This window comes from Spermophilus citellus (assembly GCF_964194105.1).
Source record: "Spermophilus citellus genome assembly, chromosome: 6".
NCBI classification, from domain to species: Eukaryota; Metazoa; Chordata; class Mammalia; order Rodentia; family Sciuridae; genus Spermophilus; species Spermophilus citellus.
In genome coordinates, this window is record NC_138187.1 from 62,863,791 (window position 1) to 62,888,107 (window position 24,317).

The 24,317-nt window shown below is 39.6% G+C and overlaps 1 protein-coding gene across 4 annotated transcripts in view; it reads right to left on the reverse strand.

The window, feature by feature from the left end:
• FAM107B (family with sequence similarity 107 member B) overlaps window positions 1–24,317 on the reverse strand; it is a gene marked incomplete at its 5' end in the record, with an annotated part of 216,960 nt that overhangs the window by 70,005 nt on the left and 122,638 nt on the right. Inside the window, one exon of one of the 4 annotated variants that reach the window (XM_081298432.1) lies at window positions 8,163–8,350. The exons of 2 other annotated variants lie outside the window; for them this stretch is intronic. Of the gene's footprint in view, window positions 1–8,162; window positions 8,351–24,317 lie in introns of those variants that run through there. One more of the 4 variants, XM_081298430.1, reaches the window with a different exon arrangement.

Below are 24,317 nucleotides of genomic sequence, written 5' to 3' on the forward strand. Positions count from 1 at the left end.
TCTGGCATCATTGTAAATTCCAATAGTTATGGAGTGCAACAAAACTGGTTTAAAAATGCAAGGCTTGGGCACAAACCAAACTTTGCTCCTAATCCTGATTCAGCTTCTTCTAGGGCAAACTTTTTAATTCTCTAATCCTTGGCTTCCACATCTGTAAAATAGGAATAAAATGATACTAATTTCAGAGGGCATTGCATACATTTAAAGATAATCCTTGACTAGTCTTCCCATTCCAATAAATAAGATCCCTCTTCACCAAGTGGCCAAAAATGTAGGTGTCACTCATGATTCCTCGCTTTCAAATATCAGCTCCAAATGCTTTATGTTAAATCCTGCTAGTTCAATCTTCCAAATATATCAAGTATCCAAACACTTTTCAGCAGCTCCATTCAGTCATTTGAGCATCTCTCTCAGATGTGGCAGTGGCTCCCTCCATTGGTCTTCCTACTTCCTCCTTCACTGGACCTTTTGCAGTCACCACTTCCCTCCAAGGTCAGAGGACTATGTATAAAATGCAAAGTTGATGTCTTCCAACCCCACCTCAAAACTCTCCCATGGTTTTCTTGTCAGTCAAGTCCTGACCATGGGTCCCCACTCAAACCTTCCTCCTGCCCTACCCATCTGGTTCCATCTACACTAGCCTTTCTACCATTCCTTTCACAGCAAGCTTACACTGGCCTCAAGCATTATTTTACTTGCCTCTGCACAGTTGGACTGGAGCAATTGCTCAGTTCATTCAGGTCTCAAATTTTTCTAAGAAAGGCCTCACCCTATTAAAACACCACCTCCCCTCCCACCAGACTCAGTTCTCTGATCTGACATCTTTCTCATGGGAACCACCTTATCTCTGGGTCTATTTACTATCTCTCATACCACCAGCATATAGACATCATGCATGCAGGGGTTTTATCTGTCCATCCTATTCACCATCCTATCCACAGATTCCCCAGAATCTGAAACAGTGCCTTGCAAATAGTAGCATTTGTTAAATATTTGCTGAATGAATGAACAAATGTCATAAAGCACTTAACACTTGCCACATAAGACTTGTTAGAAAACTGTATTTGGTAATAACTGGATTGTCATTATTATAGTTGTTGTTACTGTCACTGCATTTCACAGAAGTGAAATTTGATCTGATAATTCAGGTCAAATTCTGTTTATTACCTCTATGATACCTCCCATTTCATAAGGTCAGAATAACCAAATGAACCCACTATACGAGGAGCTTACAGCACAACACAGCTTGCTCTCTGCAGGGTTCTGGGCTCTGCCTACTCTCACCTTCTCCTGAAGGGGTGGCCCACATGTCATGAGAACCCCAGAATGTTCTCTTAACCAATAATTTACAGTTACAGGCACTTTTACCGGTATAAAGGAAACATGGTTTCATCTCACTCTCAAGACAATGCTGAGAGGTAGGGAAATTAAAGAAGAAGGTGGAAGACAGAAATATATGACTTTCTCAAAAATCATATTAATTTATGTTGAGCTTAGGTCTTAGGATTCTGTAAATCTCTTTCCAACACATTATACTAATATGTGAGTGGAAGAAGAATGGATGGTTAGATAGGTGGAAGGAAGGAAGGAAATGGAGAAAGGAAGAGAGAAAGAAAGAGGGAAAGAGATTCAAGAGAGGGGAGGGAGGGAGGAAGGAAAAAGAATCTTGGCCACAGGCTTACCTAATTCCAATAACATCAAATTATAAAGGAAAGAACATTAAGTCCCTTCCACATACACATTACCACAATATTCATAACTTCCTCAAGTACATGGGAATGTTAATATATCTACATTTAACATCCATAAACAACTTCTGATTATTTATGTTGCAGGACTTAATAATATAACTGTAGTTTTTTTGTGAACTCATTAGCATCCATTAGGCCCAGATGCCTTAAAACACAGTTTTTACTTTAACTCTCAGAGGTATGCACTGAGTTTCCACATTATTATCAATACCACAGTGCCACAGGCCTCCCTCCTATACTTCTTAAGGTGACACTTTAGGAAGCATGCCAAAGTATAGAAAACGACATGAATTTCTAATGTTAAAACCAGGTTATCTTTAAAACTCTCCTAAAGACATGAAGAGAGGCGAGGGCCAGGTGAGGAACAGAGTCCCTCACCCTCCCTAAATGTTCCTATGCCAGCAACTTTTTTTTTTTTTTTTTTTTTGGTACTGAGGATTGAACTCACGGCTCTTAACCACTGAGCCACATCCCCAGTTTTTTTTTTTTATTGTATTTTGTTTAGAGACAGGGTATCACTAAATTGCTTAGGGCCTCACTAAGTTGTTGAGGTTGGCTTTGAACTTTCCATACTCCTGCATCATCCTCCTGAGCCACTGGTATTACAGGAGTGCACCCAACCATATGCCAGCATCTTGACATTGCTGCCAGGTGCTTTACTAAAAATTGGAGTCAAAAGGCTGTGAGCAAAATGTCTACTCGAGTCCCTATCCCATCGTCTAACTGGGCTGTGGGGTTTTCTAGTACTGCATGGTGGAAGGCCTTTACATATTTTGGAGATTACTAGGTATATGGCTTATTTTATTAGGTATATGGCTTGGAAATACTTTCTCACTTGTAGGCCACATTTTCCTTTGCTGACTGTCTCCTTTGCTGTGCAGAGGGTTTGGAATTTGAGGCAGTCCACTTGTTCATTTTTGTTTGCTGCCAATGTATTATATCCATGAAAGCGGTGTTAAAACTCAAGGTTATGAAGGTTCACCAATGTCATGAAGGTTCCCCCTATGTTTCTTTCTAGGAGTTTTGTGGGAACACCTAAAGATCCACCAACAAATGAATAGATAAAGAGAATGTGGCACAATGTTCAGTGCAATACTAGTCAGCCTTAAAAGAGCAGGAAGTGCTTCCACATGCAGCAACACAGATGAACCTTGAAGGCACTATCCTAAATGAAATAAGCCAAGCATGGAAGGTAAATGCTGCATGATTCCATTTATAAGAAGTATCTAAACAGTTAAATTCATAAAATTAAGGAATAAACTGGTGGTTGTGTGGGGCAAGGGATTGAATGGGGTGATAAGGGAGATGTGGAGTTATCAACAATGGGCATAAAGTTTCAGTCAAGCAGGATGAATAAGCTCTGGACATCTACTGTTCAACACTGAACCTGCAATCAACAATGCACACTTCTAAAAATATTATAAGTTGGCTAAGAGGGTAGGTCTTATGTCACATGTTTTTACCATAATAAAACTTTAAAAAGTAAATTTCTAAAAGAGGGGTACTGACACAACAGCAAAAACACCATCACTTACCAAGTCTCAGGGACCACAAATTAGGTACTTCAAGACCTAACACTGTTCTCATTCAGCCATGGGAGGCTGGTACACCAAGTTCATCTTGCAAATGAGAAAAATCAAGGCTCACAGGGGTTATATTGCTTGCTGGAGATCAGAAAATTGGGGAATATATTCTAATTCTGATGTGTGTGGCTTCAAGCTCCAAACCCTTCTCCTACACCACATTCAGATCCTTGTCCCATTCTACAATTCCACTCCAAAAGCCCAGGGCTACTGTAGAGCAGGGCTGTTGTCTATAGATGGTCCTGTATAACTTACATTAGTGCTGACAATAAGAAGAGGAGAAAATGAGGAGAAAAAAAAAATCCTCCACTGCCCCTGTGCCTGATACCACTATAACAGGACAGCTGGTCTGAAACTGCATTTTTCCTACCTTGCTTCTGGACAAGATCTGACAACACATACTTAACAAGGTTGCGGAGGCTCAGCAGTCTCCATCAAAAGCCCCCTGGTCTCTTGACTGCGAAGCACTTATTTAGCAGTAGACCAGGAACAACACCCAGAAAGTCCTTCTCTGCCATGACCTACAACCCAAGCCTTTGCTGTGTGGAGAAAAGATTACTGTTACCAATCCATATGTCTCTCACAACCTCCCCACACAAGTGCACGGGCACACACACACACACTCCAGCCCCTGCTTACCAACTCCTGCACCTACTGCACTTTCCAAGAGTTCCCTTATCGTGAAATCAACAGCCCTTCCTGTTCCGGTAGCTCTTCCCATTTTCTTTCCTACAATTCACCCGAGCTTGAAAATAATTTTCAGCAAGTCTTCTCACCCTCTCCCCACAATCCCCAGCTCATTTTTCCATTTGTAACAGAGATGTTCCAATACCAATCCTCACTTCTGGCAATACCAACCAGCTTAGATCACATGTCCCCACCACAATTGGCTTCCCATCACTATTGGCCCTGAGATTACCTTGAAAGATGACAACAGAACAACACTGTGGAGTTTCCCACCCTGCTCAATTCTACACTACAAAGTGTCCCAAATCTATAGCCAAATTCTACACAAAATCTAAGCAGTGCACTTAATCTATTCAGCTATGCCCCTACTGCTATACTCTCAGCTGATCAGAGTATAGACAAATCATCTTATTTATGCCCATGTATACCCCAAATCCTCCTTTTACCTTAAATGGTCAGAAGCCCAATTTCCCATCCTTAGCTGTGATTTACATCATTCTTTCTGACATGGCTTAATTCATAAAGTATTACTTTATATCCATAGCTCTTAGAACCATAATTGAATAATTTTTGTGTCATTGTGTACGATTCTTAAAATGTCATCCTCACCTGCCCTGCCACAGAACAAGGACCTTATCGGTTCTGTTAAACAGTAACAAATAAACAGTAAACAGTAAACCCAGTGTCTAGCATATAAGAGGCACTAAATAAACATCTGTTAAATGTAGAGGTAATGAAAAGCAAACCTCTCACCTATCAGCCTTAGAAACAGCCTTGATGGGCTTCTCACAGTTCAATGGTAACCAAAGCCAGCTTGCCAAATAATTTTATTTCTTTTACTGACAGAGTTCTGAAATCAATAATCCTAGGTGGGTAAAAGCATGGATTCCTCTTCTGTGCATTCCTTAAGTACTTAGGACAAAATACTCATCTCAAGTGGATGAGACCCAGTACTTGTTGAACTAGAAAGGCAAAGGGTGACAATGGTTTACTTTGAGAAGGAAAAGCAAAATCAGGCCGAGACAAGGAACTACACAAGGAATTGCAGTGATGTTATCATCAGTCATACCAAGATCACAAGTGACTCTGGGATGCAGAGATTCTCATTCCACAGCAGCTCTCCTGGTAGAGCTAGCCTCAAAGTTGTTCAGTTTCTACTTTCTCTAAACTTAAAGAAGGGTGATGACTCCCCAAGATAGGTGGGGACTTCTACAAATGCCTGAAATCTAGATCACTTCAGCAAACTCCCTGACCCATTTTTTCAAAACACTTGCACAAAGGATTCTGGAAGGAAAGGGCAGATGGGACACTAACAAAAATACTAAGTCTTATTAACTGGTCTTCCATGTGCCATCTTTCAGTTTGGACAGAAATAATCTACTCCTCATTCATCCTGAAGAATTAGTAAAAAAAAAAAAATCTTTTCCACCTTTACTTGTGTCATTTTAAACAATTAAGCATCAAAGAGATAAATGGATGAATGAATGACAGCATCCTACAGTTCAAGAACAAGATTTCATGGAGCACTTCTCTCAACCAAAAAACAAGTCTACTTTTAACCATCCCAGAAATGGAATTTGTCTCCTTGGTAGGAGGCTGGCCATCAGAAATAGCCACAGAAAGTCCCTAATACTGGGCTACTCCCACACTTTCTCTCCTTTGAGGCAATAGAATTGAAGAGCAAACTGTCTGACCTCAAAGTCAGCTTGGCTGTGCTACTTTTATCACCCAAGGTACCACAGGAGGATTGAAAAATAAGATTCTGAGCCAGGCATAGTGGTGCACACCTGTAATCCCAGTGGCTCAAGAGGCTAAGGCAGGAGGATATCTGGCTTGAGGTCACCCTCAGCAACTCAGGGAGGCTTTAAGCAAATAAGTGAGATCCAGTCTCAAAAATAAAAAGGGCTGGGGTTGTGGCTCAGTGTTTAAGTGCCCTTGGGTTCAATCCCAGGAACCAAAAATAAATAATTTTTAAAAAATAAGATTCTAAGATGCTGGTGTTTCCTATTGAAGTCTCTTCTGACGTTATTATTCAAACTCTTAAAGGTATTCTGTTCACTATAGAAGACTGCATACCTCCCCCTTCCTTCACAGGACACTGCAACTAAGCACGCATACAGACTGAAAATATCCAAACTGCACATGAAGGAGCCCAAACAGTACTAACAGCAACAAAAAATGCACCTGTTAATTCAAAACCACAACTTCCTTCTTGTAAATTTTTCTCACTTCAAAAAGTATTGCATCAGCTTCATGATCAACCTACTTCTAAATGGTTGTCTCAAAGGCCTCTTTTCACTTTGCATATTAAATAATTCAAAGGTCCAAAAATTTTACAAGGAAATATAAAAGTAGATAATGATAAAAGCATTGAGCAGCTGAATACATGGTTGAATTACTTTTTTTGTTTTCCAGAGTACCCACACTCAAAACTACTCAATACTCAATGGGAAACCCTTATTTCACTTTTTCAATGCAAAATCTTTTAGAAGCAAGCATTTTTCCAGCTGTAAAATCACTGTTATTCCTGTTCTACAAAAAAAAAAAAAAAAGTTCATTTCCACCACATATTTATCACGAATCCCAGAACATGATTTTACTCTGTAAATACTTTTAAAGCTGATTTGTTTTTATTTGAAAATAGCTAATTTCAAACTATGCATGAAATCCAAAAAATATATAATCCATAAAACTTTCTTGTCAGCATATTCTTCCAAGTGAAGTGGAAATTACACTGTTTTTCCTTTTGTTTTCCCTCTACCTTCTGCATAGGTGGTTATTTACAAGGCTATAAAAATATACATTGCAAACCAATTTTTGATTTAATTATGTGTGCAATATTTCAGAATTATGATTAAGTATCATATTTTAGAGTGATATAACTGGTAAAATTTAAGAATCAGTAGCGTAGTGTATGCGCCTCTCTCTCTCTCTCTCTCTCTCTCTCATACTCTCATTCACTCACTTGCACAAACACCAGGACAACCCAACCATAAATCAAGCAAAGATGCCTTCAGCCACAGGGTGTGTTTGGGTGGTATTCATATGAGTAATCTTTTCCCACAATTTTTCATTTTTTTAATAAACATACACAATTTCATAATTTAAAGTTCTAAACTTGAAACCACTAGCACTTTGAAATCACTAGACAAACACCCCAGACACTATTTCAACTTACAGCAACTCGGACAGCTAATATGTCTAAAGTCATGAAGGGGTAGGAAAAAAAAAAAAAAACTGATGTATCTGTTAGCAAGGAATCTCGAGTTGGCCCCTTCTAATCAAGAAACTTCTCTCTGCTGTCACTAAAATCTTTTCGCAGAAAGGATGGATATGGCTATACCTGCACTTTATCCTCTTAAAATAATTTCTCCTCAAATTTCACAAGAGGTTGATACCATCCCTTACTGTATATTAAAACCTGACCATTCTCAACAGACCATCTCCTAGTGACCTACACATGCCTAGGGGGAAATCACAGAACTCAAAACTGGAGTACTTTTTTAATGTGCAAACATCATCTGACATACTGGTTTCACTGGAGTAGCAGAGACAGATGAGTCAAATCAGAAAAGTTACTTGCAGACTAGAAACTGTCACCGCCACCTTTCAATGGGGGACAAACCCTGGCGACTCCGCCTTTGTCTGCCGGGCTGGGACTGGCGTCGGGCCGCTGACCCTGTCGGGCCGGGGCAGCCAGGGCGAGCGGGAGCCAAGGACAGGGCATCTGCCCGCGAGCGGCGCGCCCGGAGCAGCGCAGCCCGCTTCAGACAGTCTAGTCCGCAGGGCCAAGGAGGTAACAATGAACCGAGCAGCCACCCGAGCTCCCCTTTCTCGCGTCGCCTCCGCCTCCCTAGCGCCCCTGGGCCAGGGCCGCCGCCCGCACCCACCGCGTGCCAGCCTCGACCCCCGGTACCTTCCCGGGAGCGGCACTGGGTGACTCGGGTTCCCGCACGCCCACTACCCTCCTGCGCACCAGAGACCCCCACCCTACGCCGCACAAGGCTCCACCGGCCTCCTGCCAGGAGGGTCCCTCTGGCCGGGGGTCTGGGCAGGCCGCCGACGCGCCGCGTCCCTGTGGGCAGCCGGCCTCCACGAGACCCTCGTCTTTGTGTGAGAACTAAGTGCCGGGCCAACCTACCTCGGCGCGCACAAAGACGCGCGGCTCCCTCTCTGGCTCGCTGAGGGCGACCGCGGCAGCGCCCAGAGGCTTGGCTGCTCTGTGGCGGCCCGAGGTGGCGCGAGGGCGGCTCCGACGGCGGCTCCAACCGCGGATCCGACAGCCAGCCAGCCAGCGCGTCCGGCTCGGGGCGGCTCTCGCACCCTGCGGCCCCGCGCGTCCGAATTAAGCGGCGGGGCGGGCTGGGGGCGGGGCGAGACCATTGAGTCACCGCCAGGCCCCGCCCAAGAACGCCCTGGCCACACCCGCCGCGCGCCCCGGCCACGCCCCCACTCCTGGCCCGAGTGGTCTGCGTGGACCCCAAGAGGAGTGCGACGGGTCTCAGATCCCATGCCGCGGGGAAATTCTGTTACTTTAGTTTGGTTGGTTTAGAGGACTCGCGAAAGAAGTGAGGCAATGTTTGAAGAAAAAGATCACGCGTCTCCAGATGAGAGAAAATTGGTAAGGTGACAGGCGCGCGTTCAGGGTTCCACAATAAGAGATTCTCTTCTCTTTTTTCTCTTTCTCCACCCGCCCCCTTCATCTTTCTTTCTTCTTTTCTCCGTTTCTCTCTGGTCTCCCCTCTCTCTCTTCACTCGTCCCTCCCTCTTTTTCCCACTTTCTCTTTCTTGTTCCTTTTCTTATTCTTTCTCTCCCTCCCTCCTTTCTTCCCCTTGTTCTCTTTCTCTCACCATCTATTTCACACACACACTCTCATGAACGTGCGCGCGCACACACGTACTCAAGCTGGGTATTTGGCCGCCCATGTCTGGGCTCCATCTCCGCTAATACCCTGTGATGTTGGGAGAGACTGTCCCCATTGAAATCCTGTCAGTTCTTATCAGAAGAAAACTCAAAAGGAATTAGGAAAAGGAAACAGATTTGTCGTAATTATACAAATTCATTTTGACAATAATTTGGAGATTGACTCATGTGCTTCCCCCCTCCCTTAATAAAAGGGTAATTGGAGATTTAAATTTATGTGCAAGAGAAAAAAGGTTTATTTTGCCTTTCTCTCTGAATTTCATTTTCTTCAGGTCCCCTACAGCAAGTTGCTTCCCTGGCCAACCCAAAGGTTCTAAGATTACCATCTATTTGAATCACAGCAGGTACATAAGCAGGATCTGTTTCAGAGTACAATAAGGACAGGGGTTTGATGCATTCTGGATCAAAAGGTTTTTAATTTTCTTGGCAATGAATGACTAAGGGTTTATTCATTAGAAAACTTCTCTGACTAAATGAGCTTGGGTCATGATCACACAGAAAAGTCCATCAATTAATGGATTTCAGTAAGCAAATTACTTAGGCTAAAGATATCTATCATTCACAATGCCACAGCCTCATAGCCTGGCCACCCTCAGACCCCAGAAGTCTGCTAAGGGGTAGAATCACCTGCAAAAGGATTTGGAGAGAGAAGCCCCTTCCCAGCCCAAGAAGCTGAGCTGTGAGAACTTCATTCAGAGTGTTTCCTACTATTTGATTCTTCCTTCCTCCCTGTCTTGTATTGTTTCTGTTCTAGACAGTAGCTCCACAAGCCATGAACCAGAACTTGGGATCCATTCTAGATTTTCCCTGCTTCCCCACATCAGTGTCAACTCTTAGTTCCTAACATTGTACATGATGTCTAGCTGTTCCCCTGTCTCAACCACCTGCACTGCCGGGGTTGCTTTATGCTATGTCACCACACTGGCAGGGCCTTCTAACCAGCCCTGTCTCCAGTGTCACAAAGTATTTCCTCCCAACTGCTTCCTCAGCAAACTTTCTGAAACAAACTGCTCAGCTTCTTCTTGAGGAAGAAGGTGTCTCATTCCTACTCCATGATCAAGTCCAAGCTCTTCAGTGCAGTCTTCCAAAGTGCAGCACACTTCTGTGACATCACTGCAACAAACTCTGTGTACTCTTCCTACATCCTGCAAACACCCAGACTGTGCAGTCACAGCACTTGCCAAATGGCCCTGCTCTGTGACTATGGAGCCTGGATGGAAAATGAGTAGGTCTGCTTGTATGCTTTTCCACTTGCTTCTGCCCCTGCTCAGCATACCTCTACTCACCCCACGCCTACCTCCAACAGTCCTCCCCTCTTGGAGACTCAGGTACCTTTGAAAACCTTCCCATCCTGCTCAAACCAAATGGATCTTTTCTGCCCCTTCATACCAGCAAAGTATTGTAATTATTGCTCTGTATTATAAATATGTACTCCCCTGAACATAGAGTTTGTGCTTGATATCTATACATCCTCATGCCTAGCATAGCATTTCACATATAAGAAGTGATATGGATTAAATTGTGTACTCCCCATAATTTTTAGATTATGTGACCACATTTGGACAATAGACCTGTAAGGAGTTACTTAAGATAAAGTAAGATCATAAGGATGGGGCCTTAATTAGGGGGACTGGTGACTCCTTAATTCAGTAGGACTAATAACCTTATAAGAAGAGGAATAAATGCTAGATCTCTTGATCTCTGTCTCTCTTTTTCTATACACACACACACACACACACACACACATACACACACAGGGAAGAGGAGGCTCACAGAGGCCATGTGAAGACACAGCAAGAAGACCTCACCAGAAACCAACCCTGCCAGCATATTGACCTTGGACTTCCAGCCTCTAGAACTGTGAGAAAATAAAATGTTTAAGCCACCAGTCTGTAGTATTCTGTTATGGCAACCCCATCCATCTAATAGAAAAAGCATGCTTTGAATTCTAACCTCAGTAAAGCACTGTATTAGTCATCTTTTTAATCCTGTGACCAACATACCTGACATAAACAAAGGGAGAAAATTTTATTTTGGCTCACAGTTTCAGAGGTCTCAATCCATGGTTGGCTGACTCCCTTGCTTTGGACCTGTGATGAGGCAGAACATCATAGTGGAAGGATGCATGGCAAAGGAAAGCTGCCCAACTCATAATGGCATGGTGGGGGGCCAGGGACAAGATATAGTCCCTAAGGGCATGCCCCTAGTGACTTACTTCCTCTAACCATGCCCCTCTTGCCTACAGTTTCCACTTCTTCCCAGTAGTCCTTTTAGATTATTAATCCATTAAATGATGAATTAATCCACAAATGTGGTTACAGACTTCATGAGCCAATCACTTCCCAAAAGTTCCACCCCTGGACATCTCTGTATTGGGGCCATGTCTTTAACACATGAGTTTTGTGGGGGCATTCCATATCCAAACCATAACAAGCATTAACCCACCAGTGAGCTTGATTGTCCTCCCAAAGCAGCCTGGACAAACACCTGAGATACCAAGCCATGTGATAAGTGACCACACAGTGTTTCCCTGCCTTCTGAGAGAAAAGGAAACATGGTTTATTCTATAGTCTGAGAGAAAAATGCTCACAGACTCAAAGTCAACACTACCCAAACCCCAACTACCATAATTTTATTTAAAAAACAAATAAATGGAGAGCAAATGTTTACTTTGAATTTCTCAATTCAAATCTTTATTAAAATATAGCAGGTCAAATCCACCAATGTATTATGTCCACTGTTTGGGGCTGAATATTCTCCATCCCTAGGGAATCTTAGGGGAATTTTTATGGAGGATCCAATTTAATTTGGGAGCCTGGGAGCTTCTGTGAATAGACCCTGGGAATAAGAACTTTAAGGCTATGTACTAAGTGGTTTTTTATCTGTACTCACCACAGTGCACAGAACAAAGTAGGTTTGTGACAGATGTTTGATGAATAAGACTAGCATTTCAGGGCTCAGCTGGACTTTCCGAGGTGACTTCAGGTGATACCAGACTCTCAGTCTGAGTCCAATGTCCCATTGATTTCACATTCAGAATGTGGAAAGGACTCTGGATGGGTCAGGGAAACTAGTGGCCTAAGAACCTGCTGGACTATGTTAGGTTTTTGTTCCTAGACTGATGCAGTTAATCTAGAGGCATGGAGGGCCTGGTGTGACTTGCTTTCTCCAAGTGAAATACAAAAAAATACTCATCCGGATTGGTTGCTTAGTCACTTCGCCCATAGATTGTGTAATCTCAAATTACTGGAAAATGCATATAATTTTCTCTCTTAGAGCATTCATTCACAAGGTCATCCATGTGATAAGCTTTAACCTTGTCCTTTTGCTGTGACATCTGAATTTATTCTTAGAAAAATTGAAGAAGGCAGAAATGAACATTTGGGAACATAAAATGGAGCAAAGCAAATCAATTTGAAATAAGGTATGTCCACTTCTATCTTCAACTTTGGTCATTCTCTCCATGCATAAATTTTGAAATTGTTAACTCTATACCCTAAGCATCATCCAGAGGAGCTCTAAAGAGATGAGGTGAGGTTGACAGTGTCCTGGAGGAGTGAAGTCCATTTTCATACATGCATCCTTTTGTCCCTTAAATTTTGCTCTATATGTTGGGCATCTGAATAAACAATAGCCCATTCAAAAAGACATACAATTTTCATTTTAAAATCATATTATGAAGCCTGTTCTTTAATAGCATCTGTTTTCTATCACTGTATAACAAAACATCTCAAAACCTAGTTACTTAAAATCAAGAATAAATGATTTGCCCCCAGTACTGTGGATTGGCAGTGTAGATGGGGCTCAGCTGAAACATCTCTATTCTGCCCCTAAGTGACATCAGCTCAGTTTCTACCATGCATTTTTGCCACTTAGGAAGTTTGCCAGGGACTGGCTGGTCTGGGGTGGACCCAAAGTCAAGAAGCAAACTATCCTATGTTATGATGAAATGGACCCATCTTATCCATATGGGTATGGCTTGAGCATGACCTCCAAAAGTTCATGTGGTTGGAATACTGGGTCTTAGTGTGGCAGGAGGAGGTTATGAAGTGGAGCCTAACAGGAGAGCATTGTGGGCGTATCCTCAGAAGGGATTCTCTCTGGTTCATATTTCAAGAAGTCATCACTTCATCCCGCACATATTCCCACTGAGGCAATGCCATCTGCCATTAGGCCCTGACTAAAGACCAAACACCAAACCAGGAGTACCTGATTCTGAACTTTCAGCCTCCAAAACTGTGAACTGAATAAACCTATTTGCTTAATAAGTAAGCCTGCCTCAGATACTTCATTATAGTAATGAAAAACCATCATTCAATGTAGTACTTAGATCGATACATGGTTGAATAAGTGGCACAAGATATATGTGCAGCACAGGCCAGACATCTTGGAGGCTATCTTAGAATTCTAAACACACAATTATGAGTCTAGTTAGATGGATAGGTAGGCACTGATTAGCATAAAATCTATAGAATGTGAGGGCAGGCAGAAAATGGGAGCCTTGAGAAGGTATCCATACAGAGTTCAGCAGTTACTTAAGTAAACCAGAAGGACAGGCCTTGAAAAGGAATGCTTACTAAGTAATTATCTAGCTCCCACACAGTTTATGTACAATTAGTCTTCACTGAACCCTGATGGCCTGAACATTGAAAAAATAGAGAAAGAAAAACAAAAGTAGCAATATGGTATCCTAAAAATATCATTTCAATGGCATGGTAATGTGGATATATTAGAATTTTCCTTATTTTGCTTAAGTAGTTAGTGGGGTTGTTACCTAACATTAATCCAAAGTTCCGTAACCTTGGAAAATAATGTTTTTCTATGAAAGATGTGAAAAACTCATTTGTGGAATTTTTGTGTGTGTGAAAAGATGTATGATTTGTCAAGCAAATATATCTATATTAAAATTAATGGTACTTAGAAGGAAGGAGTAAAAATGATAACCCCCCCAAAAAATATGCTATATAAAAATATACTGTTGCATTAAAATGCTGTTGTGAGCATTTGTGAGCAAAGGAATGAAATCATTTCATTAAAAATGCTAATAACACCAATATTCAAAATTAATCTTCCTCCATGTGGTAATTAACCCACCAAAGCATGTTGCAAGCTCCAGAGCAGAGCTGTGTCTCATAATGTAATGGAATACTTCTAAAGAGTTGAAGAATGAATTTCAAAACATTTAATATATGTGTTTCTTAAAGTGTTTAGTTTTTACAAAACATTTGTTCTTTGTTGTGTGGAATTCTAAAATCAAAGGGACTGTATAAAATGGTGGTTCTAATTTGTAACTAAATATCCCAAAGAATCAAAAGAAACAGCTGTTAGGCACATAAACAACTTCTACATGATGCAAAGATCTGAGCTTTATGTCTTTTTCTTTACATGTATCTAAAATCAGAAAAGAAAAGGAAAAAAAAAAAAAAGGATTTCCTGAGAGTCTTCCTGTGTATTAAAACTAAAATCTCTAAAAAGCGAAGGGAGGGGAGGGGCCCCTCAAAGGCTCATCCCTTCAAAGATACTAAGATAGTTTAAGATTAGATATTTAAGAGTAAACAAACTATCTCTGCATTTAAACAAAGCAAAGATCATTCCTATGTTTAACATTTCAGATGACTAGCATGTAATACAAATGGTCAATTTATAGAGAAGCTTTTACAATTTGTTCCAACTTTGTTTTTTCTTCTTGCTGATATTCACAAACATTTCCATTAGCAGGAAGTGTCTCTTGAAATGCCATTTATATATATTCATCTACCTTTTGTTTAATGAGATAAGTTTGTAAAGGACTGGAGTGAAAACTAGGCTAGGTCTAAAGAGATTTGCTTTGTAGTCATGGCTCCGCTTCCAAGTAGGTTCGTGACTTTGGACAAGATATTTAATTTGCCGTGGACTTCAGTTTCCTCTGGACTCAATGCTGAATGATTCCATAGGAGAGAGAGAGAGAGAGAGAGAGAGAGAGAGAGAGAGAGAGAGAGAGAGAGAATTAGTAATGTTGCTGATGCTGCCGCCAGACATGGCTGGAAAAGGAGGCTGTTTGATCCACTAAGTTTACAAGTCCAAACTACAGCTAACATTAAATCTTTCCAGAGAAGGTTTGCTTATTAACCCTGCTTAGAGAAGTGTGTCACCCACACATTTGAACCGCTAATGATTACCAGACTTTTATTTGATTTTTTTTTTTTTTGGTGGTGCTGGGGATTGAACCCATTGTGCATTCGAGGCAGGCCCTCTATCAACTGATCTATATCCCCAGAATTTTAAAACTGTCTTTCTAGTGATAACATCCTTCTATCCCAATAAAGTTTATTGTGAACTAAAAATTTTAAGTAATTTAGTGTTAACTGGGTAATGTTAAGATTAAAATAAGTTTGAGGGGATATAGCTCAGTTGGTGGAGTGCTTGCCTCACATGCACAAGGACCTGGGTTCAATCCCAAACACCACCAAAGAAAATAATAATAATAATAACAATAATAATAATAATAATAATAATAATAATAATAAAATAAAAAACTAAAAACAAGTTTGAATTTTAAAAGGGAAAAGAGAATGATAAAGAAAGTCTGTCTTAAAGGCATTTGCTTGTGGTGTTTTGCAGTCTCCCAGTTCACCTCTCACGTCATTCACCACCAGGATTCAGGACAACTTGCCCTGTCCTCAGATTCCAGCCTGCCCTTATGACCTCCCTTTTCTAAGTCAACAGCTGAAACGTTGCAGGACACTGCACTTTGACAAGCACCTGCTTTCCTCAGATCATTTCTTTTTGCAACAACTGTTGAAGCCATCTGTTATTATCTACGTCTTTCTATACGCAAGTACTCATAAGGCTATCAGAAAGAAATGCAGAGATAGAGTAGATATTGTTAAGTTCTTCAAAAGAAGGAGAAAATCAACAAACCTCTATCCAAACTGGTAAGAGACAGAGAAACAAAAACACACAGAGAAAGAACAAGAGAAAATACTAGGAATGCGTATGAAAACATAGCTATGGATACTCAAAGGCTAGAAAGAGAATATAGAGATACTATGAACAGCTTCATTTGGAAATCAAGATGGAATAGAAAAATATAACTTGCTACACATGACTCAGGATGAAGTAGCAAAACTGGAGAATTCCATACACTTTAAATAAATTGAATTGGCTATTAATTTTTCTTACAGAACAGGAGGAAGCTAATGCTAGGAAATTGATTTTAAGAAAAGTTTGCTCATGAAATTCTTAGCATGGTGAGAGATCTTAACCTTTTAAGTGATAGTTTATCAGTATGACTAGTTAAAAGCAAAAGTCCTCTTTTCCCTCTTGGCTTCCCTTTTTACCCCGTACCCTCTTATTAAGAATACCCCTTTGCCACCCAAATATTAAGACAGTCTTCATTTCCTCTCTCAGACCCCACATCTAGTTAGATGACAAAACCAAGCAATTGCTTTTTCTACCATATCACTGAAATCCATACCTTTCACTCCATCTTTCAAATTCTTCCTGACCCACAGATATTTCATCCCCACTGGGTACAAATCCACTATTCCTGCCTCTTCCCACTTGCCCACAGGGCACACATATAACTCAAGTCATTGCCCAAGCAGACCACGTCAACTAGGCCAATCCAGTGAAACACACCATGTTTCACACCTCGAAGCCAGAAACCACTGGCTTTTCTTTTATTAAACTTCAAAGTTAGGCTGGGGTTGTGGCTCATTGGTGGAGCACTTGCCTGGCATGTGTGAGGCACTGTGTTTGATTCTCAGCACTACATATAAATAAAATAAAGGTCAATCTACAACCTAAAAAATAAGTAAATAAATAAATTCAGAGTTAGGTCTTTCTGTAAGATATGATTTTCTTGTCCCCCACAACAGTTATCCTAAGGAACCCATGCTAATATTAACACTAACAGTTCCTTAATTGCTTATTAAGTGTCTCTGTGTGAAAAGGAGTGAACTAGACCTGGGAAGAAAATTGACTAAAAAGCACAGTATCTCAAGAAACTAACAAATTTATTTTTTGTCCTATATAATATTTTTTTAAACACATGGGTTTTTTTGTTTTGTTTTGTTTTGTTTTTTGCCCTCATTATCCTGTAAATCTTGAAGGCAAGCAAGAATCAATGTTTAAATCTTCGCAGTGTTTAGCACAATGAAAGGTTTGTAATGAAAGTTAAATTGATATGTATTGAATTATATCAAAAATTAGCATGATGAGGGGCTGGGGATGTGGCTCAGTGGGAGAGCACGTGCATAGGAAGCCCAAGGTCCTGTTTTCCATCACCAGCACCAAAAACGCAAAAAAAAAAAAACAACAAAAAAACCAATGACCAGTTTGATGGACTGACTTAAGGCATCATTATGTTACTGCCAAGTTTTATGAACTAATAACAAAATAATGGTTTATTCTTCCAAATATTTTTTGCAACACTTATTTCAATACTTTCTAATAGAGGTTAGATATTTTCCTATTGTGTTAAATAAAGAACCTTAAAGATACTGTTTTTTTAAAAATTATTTTTCTCTGCTTGCAGATGGCAGAATGGGGTGTCTTTTTGGAAATTTTGATAAAGCTGAGCTTAGTGCACACTGCACATTTGCTGGCCTGTTTTTAAGACTCAGTTTTACATAGAGGACAAAAACCTGATCAGCAGTTCTGTGGAGCTATTAGAAACTCGTGCTTCAAAAATGCCATGGCAAATGAAAAAACAAGGGGCATTGTTTTAACTGAGATTTCCACTGTTCTCAGTGTTCTCCCAATGACATGGAGTAAGCCCAGGGGACTATTAATGAAGCAGAAAATGAATATGCATAAGCTGGACTCCCACCAAGAAGCTGATAAAAGGTATTGTTGCATTGCCTAGATCAGCCTGGTGTTAAAAAGTGGATAGAGCCAGTGGATATATTTTTGGCAAGTTCATAGCAGACTTTCTTTTAGGCTTAATGGAGAACACAAAACTTTTGAATAAGGACAATGAAAGATATATTTTGAATCCTTTATAGTAGTCAGATAAAGAGAGTGGGTTAAGTAAAAAAATAAAATTAAAATAGTGGACAGGAAGGTGGATAAGAGCAGGAAGAAAAAGAAAAGAAAGAGGAGAGGGCCGTAAAAGAAAATACAGAAAGAAGACAGGAAAAACTAACCACAAACAAGACCACCCGGGTAGGAGGGAAGGAAAGGAAATAAAGAGGCTGGGAAGGAAAAGGAAATTGGCAGGGAGAAAGACTTGAGATATTTTAAGGTTGTTTTTTTTTTTTTTAAGGTCATGCCCTGGTTTTATTGTGAAGTAAAGACTAAGGAAACAAACTTTCCTATTGAGGCAATTCTTGTGTGTACACTTGCTGGCCATTGTTGCATATTACAATCAGAATATCTGCAAAGAGAAGGGCTTGCACCTGAATACTAGGGGCCTGCTGGTTTGGAACTCTGGGGAATGGATGAGTCCAGGAGAGCCCTGGTCTTGCTCATGCAGGAAACACCCTCTAAAAAAATAAAATAAAATAAAATAAACTCTGGTGTAAATTGAATATAACTCAACATAAACCTGTACTTTTTGTCACTTGGAACTTAAATTATTTCTTAAAAACATGGAAGTTGCGATCTATGATTTGAATTCAGACAAAAGTGGAACTGTGAACTCAAAGCCAAAATAGAACTAAAACCAGAGCAAGCCATCCTGGTAAGGAAGGCAGAGCATGGCCCTGTCTAGGAAAGAACTATTGTCAGGAGAAAAGGAAAAAAAAGATTCAGATAGATGACAGGAAATAGGCCAGACAAGCACAGAACCAGAGCTGGGAGGTGAATTGCTGCTCTAAGTTAGGAGGCTTTCTTAAGTCTCAGATTGTCCCAAGGGCTGCTCGTTATAATGGCCAAAGGGCAATTCCCCAGAAGTATATGTCCTGGCTTTTGGAGGCGGCCTTCATTGTTCTTTGATGTTTATTAATTTCAGTTTACCCTGTATGTCCTACAATCCTTGTAGGCACTGTAAGTCCTTAAATTAGAATAATTTAGATTTAGATTTCCTACTGAATTGGGGGGTTTGTTCTTTCCTTAATTATACCAAGAATCTTGGGCCTGCCTTCCTTCCTTCCTTCCTTCTTTCCTTCCTTTCTTCCTTCCTCTTTCTTTCTTTCTTTGTTTTTTTATTTATTATTTTATTTTATTTTATTTTTTGCAGTGCTGAGGTTGTAACCCAGGGCTTTGCACATGCTAGGCAAGCACTCTAACACTGAGCAACATCCTCAGACCTTGGGCCCTATTTTTTAAAAGTGTTATTGGTATTCAATTGCACTCTCTGGTATAAAAAATTTTCTTGAAGCATAATTTACATATGGTAAAATATATACTCTTTTTAATGTAAAGTACTGTGAATGTCAACAAACACACACAGTTGTATACCATCACTGCAGTTATGAAAGAGAATATTCCATCCCCTGAGACAGCTAACCCATGCCTCTTTGTGGTCAGTTCACTTCTGTTTACTCTCCTCCCCACCCCCACAGCCCCTGAAATTATTCTCCTGATTTTTGCTTCATAGTTTTGCCTTTTCCAGGATGTTGAATACGTGGCATTAGAGTTTCCTATCTTTTCTGTGTGACTTCTCTCATTTAACATAATTTTTTTGAAATTCTTCCGTACTCTTGGATATATCAGTAGTCTGTTCTTTTTATTGTCTGTACCATGATTTATCCATTCACAGTTGGTGAACTTTTGAGTTGTTCTCACTTTGTGGTGACCATGAATAAAACTGTTATGAACATCTCATATAGGTCTTTCTCAGAACTCTGTTTCCATTTTTCGGTGAGATTGTTGGATTGTATAGTATAACAGATCAAACTGTGTCCTCTTTCCCCCTCAAAAGGTATATTCAGTCCTAAATCCCAGAAGCTAAGATTGTGACCTTACTTGAAAATAAAGTGATTGCTTTATTTTGTAATTGGTTAAGATGAGGGCAGGCTGGAGCAAGATGGGCCTTTAATCTATTACGACTAGTGTCCTTATAAGAAGAGCAGAGAGGACACAGAGACTGAAACCCAGGGAGAACATGACCAGGTGACAAGGACACGGAGATTGCAGCTATGCATCTACAAGCTGAAGAATGCTGAGGATTGACAACAAACGCTAGGAGACAAAAAGAAAGATTCATCCCTATGAGTGTCAGAGGTGATATGGGCCTGCTAACACCTTGATTTAGTGCTTCTAGCCACCAGAAAGGGCAAGATGTCAATTTCTGTAGCTTTAAGCCACCACATTTGTGACACTTTGTTACAACATTCTAAGAAAATAATATGTATAACAAGTATGCATTTTGCCTGAGGGGAACTGCCCAGTTATTTTCCAAAATGCCTGTATGTACATTCCCCCCAGCAATGCTTGAGGGGTCTGGTTACTCAATATATTATTAATATTTTTTTTTATTTTAGCTGTACTAACAGGTATACAGTGGTTTTCATTGTAATCCTTTACTGGCTTATGATGTTGAGCATCTTTTCATGAGCTTATGCCATCCATAAATCTTCTAAATTCCTATGCAAGTCTTTTATCCAATATTTTTTAGTTGTGCACTTTTCTTAGTTAAGTGTGTTCTTTTTTCCTTTATCAGGTGAGTGTTACAAGTATTTTCTCTCCCTCTGTGATTCTCTTATTCATAATGTCTTTTGAAGAAGAAAACAACTTTAATATTGATGAAATCATATTTATCCATTGCTAAGAGGTTTTTGTTTTTATTTTTTAGTTGTATATGGACACAATAATTTTATTTTATTTATTTATTTTTTATGTGGTGCTAAGGATCGAACCCAGTTCGTTATACATGCTACGCAAGCACTCTACTACCAAGCTACAACCCCAGCCCCTATCCATTATTTTTAATGGTTTGTATTCTTGTGTCCTAGCTAAAAGCCTTTGCCCAAACCAACACTCCACATGCTTTCTCTTGTGCTTTCTTCTAGAAGTTTTTGTCTTTATATTATTTGTTTTTATGTTCAGGTCTATGATCTATTAATATTTGCATATGGTGTTAGTAAGAGTTGAGTTTCTTTTTTTTCTTTTGGCCTAGAGATATTCAATTGTTATAGCTCCATTTTTTATGCTTTATGTATTGGTTATCTTAGTAGCTTTGTTAGAAATCAATTGACCATTCAAGAGTGGATCTATTTCTGCAATCTCTACTCTGTTCCTTGTGTCTCTATATCTATACTTTCATTGCTACTATATTGTTTTCTTTGTCTTGTTTTATTGAAAACCCAAAATCAGGTTGTGTGAGTCATCCCCAACCCTGTTGTTCTTCAAAATTATTTTGGTTGTGCTAGGTCCTTTGTTTTTCATATACATTTTAGAATACCATGTCAGGTTTTTCGTTTTTTCAAAATGTTTGCTTGATTTTAGTTAAGACTATATTAAAATCTATAGATCAATGTGGGGAAAACTAACATCTTGACAACATTTAGTCTTCTGACAGGACACAAACCTGGTATATCTTTTCATTTACTTAGGTCTTCTCAGATTTCTCTCATCAATGTTTTATACTTTGACAATACAAATCTTATATATATTTTGTTAAAAATTTACACAAATGTTTCTTGGTTTTAATGCTATTTAAGTGATATATTTACAAAATTTTAATTTCTAGTTATTTATTGCTAATATATAAAATATAATTGATTCCCATAGATTGACATTGTAAGTATGAACTTGATAAACTCACATCCTAGTAGCTTTTTCTGATCATCCTTTGGGATTTTTTTTTATTCAGACAGTTATGTCATTTGTAATAAAGGAAGCTTTATTTCTTAGTTATCTATGACTTAAATTTGACATTCCTTTCAGGGAACTCAGGGGAAATCCTGTAGCCAGTGAAAAGAATGACATTTGGCTCCATATTAAGCTGCTTTGAAAGCACACATTAAACTAGTATTAATATCACATAGGCTCATTTCACAATTCTTCTGCTAAACTGTGCTTGACTCCTATTGCAGACTATTTGGTCTAAGATGTTAAATGTTCAAACTATAATGTTGACTATGGAAGAAGTATTTCCTCCTGCCATCTAATTTTTCAAACATATACAAAATGGAGCATTTTGTGGCTAAACATTAAGCCAAATGCCACAGGGCAAGGGACAATTAAAGCCAGACATTTGATTAAAGAGTTAAAATGGAGGAATTAAAGAATATAAAAGACAAAAGAGAAGCTAATGCTTACCTTAGCTAGGCTGCAACTCTATTAAAGGAAACAGGATACTTGGCCTGAAGAACTCCCCTAGTTTCCCAGACAAGAAGCATCTGTTGATTTTAGGTTGGGGAAGAGAGGAAGGAACATAAACAAGGTTCAGAAGGACTAAGATTTTTACCTTCTCCCAGCCGGGATGGGATCGTACAAGCCCTGTTCCACAGCTTTCTGATCAGCTGCTGAAGATAGACTATAACGCATGGGGAGCAAAAATAAAGGGAAGGAAAAATTCTTCAGAGTGAATTTTTCTTGCAGTTATGCCAAGACAATGAACACTGGAAATAAAATAATTCAAGTTGCTCTGTGATCCCCAGGCCGGGTCTCTTCAAACTAATCATAGAACACATCTTAAATATTGCAGTAATGATGTGTCTATTCCAACAAAACTTTTCCATCATCTTTCCACAAAATAAGATACCTGGATTTTTATCTTGATTTTTTTCATCAAAACATTAATAAAATATACCTTTCAACATTTACTCAATAATCATTTCTGCATCCACACTTGGACCAAGCAGGATTTCAGTATCTAAAAACATAGAGATTTAAGTGAGCTCACTGTCCCCAGCAAGCTCACAGTGGAGGAGACAGACAACAAACATGAATGATGTCACAAAGTCACATGATGGGCAAACACCAACAGGAAGGATCCTAACCCATACTGGAAAAGTTGGTCAAAGTAATCTTCCAAAGGAGATCCCATACAAGTAACACATTAAACACAGCAGTCTACTCCAGAATGCTTAGAAATCCTTGTATTGGCTATTTTGATTCAAATTGATGGTCAGTTCATCAGACCAGGAAATTTATAAACATAATGTATGCCTTAAACTCTTAACTTAAACTTATATTAGGCATTTATTTCCCAGTTTATTTGATTGTAGGCTCAATATCTTCCTTCAAACATAGCCTTCTAATTAGAGCTCCTTGTTTTCATCTCTGCAGAAAGCATGCCCACAGTGTGTAGACTGAACAATTTCTGGTGTGTTTCTTTAAAGGAGAGCAAGAATGTGGAAAGAATTACAAAGTGGTCCAAGTAAAGAATCCTTCTTGATTTATACAAATTTATCAGTCTGATACAGTTCTCTTACCCACACTTAATTTGACAGCAATTTGTCTTAAGCAGCTCATTTTCATTCTTTTCCAAGCATTTGACCTGATTTTCATAATCACAACTCTTTTTCTTTGGCACTCATATTTTGTTGACTTGATGTTTAATTATATGACCGTATTACATTAGCAAATACAACTGGCATCCACGAATTTGAAAACAAATACATCATACACGGACAAACACACACACACATATGCATATTAACTACCCTAGGTATTTCAGAAGAACATGGAGTTTCAGGGGACTCTCCATGTTGTGGATGTCAGGAAGGAAACTGTCTTCTCAATCTGTCAGGCACTTGATAAGAATGACAGAACAGGGGACCAGACTGAATGGGCTTTAGTTTGACCCACAGCCACTTCATAGAATTTCCTATCCTTGAGTTTTTGATTGGCAAGTTTTTCTGGATTGTTTTGTACAATCCTATAACTAAAACTGAGACTAACAAGGAAGTTAGTTGGTTGTTTGCTCACATTCTTCGTGAGCAAACAACAGTTGGTAGGACCAGGAGTGTATGGAGAATAGCCCAGCAGTGGCAAGAGTCCAGCACGTCATGGGACTCACAGAGGTAAATTAAAGTGACTCCATCCCAGCAGTAACTAAGTGGAGCTCTGTCCCAGAACATGTACTACAGAAAAAGCACAGACATGCAAAGGAGAACAACCAATGCCAACATGGATAGGGGCACAAAAGAAGTACAAGTACATTGAGGAGGAATGGGCAGAGCTCAGGCTTCAAGCTTAGTATTTTGATTCTAAAACCACTAAAATTTCACCATAAAAAAAGGATCAGAAAATTTGATCTGGATTGTAAACATTTTCAAGCTAAGTTGGGCTGGTATTTTAAAGGCATGTAAAAGAGTCCATTTTCCTAATGCTCAACAAAATGTCAAACTCACCTTTCTCAACATTAACATTAAATACTGCTGAAGACATGGCTGTTTTAAATGAACCTGTTAACATCAGTGACAAAGAATTCTTCAGTTGCTTAAGTCAACAAAGATGGTACTGACCCCTAAACAGCTCCTAGCAAACACAAACAAA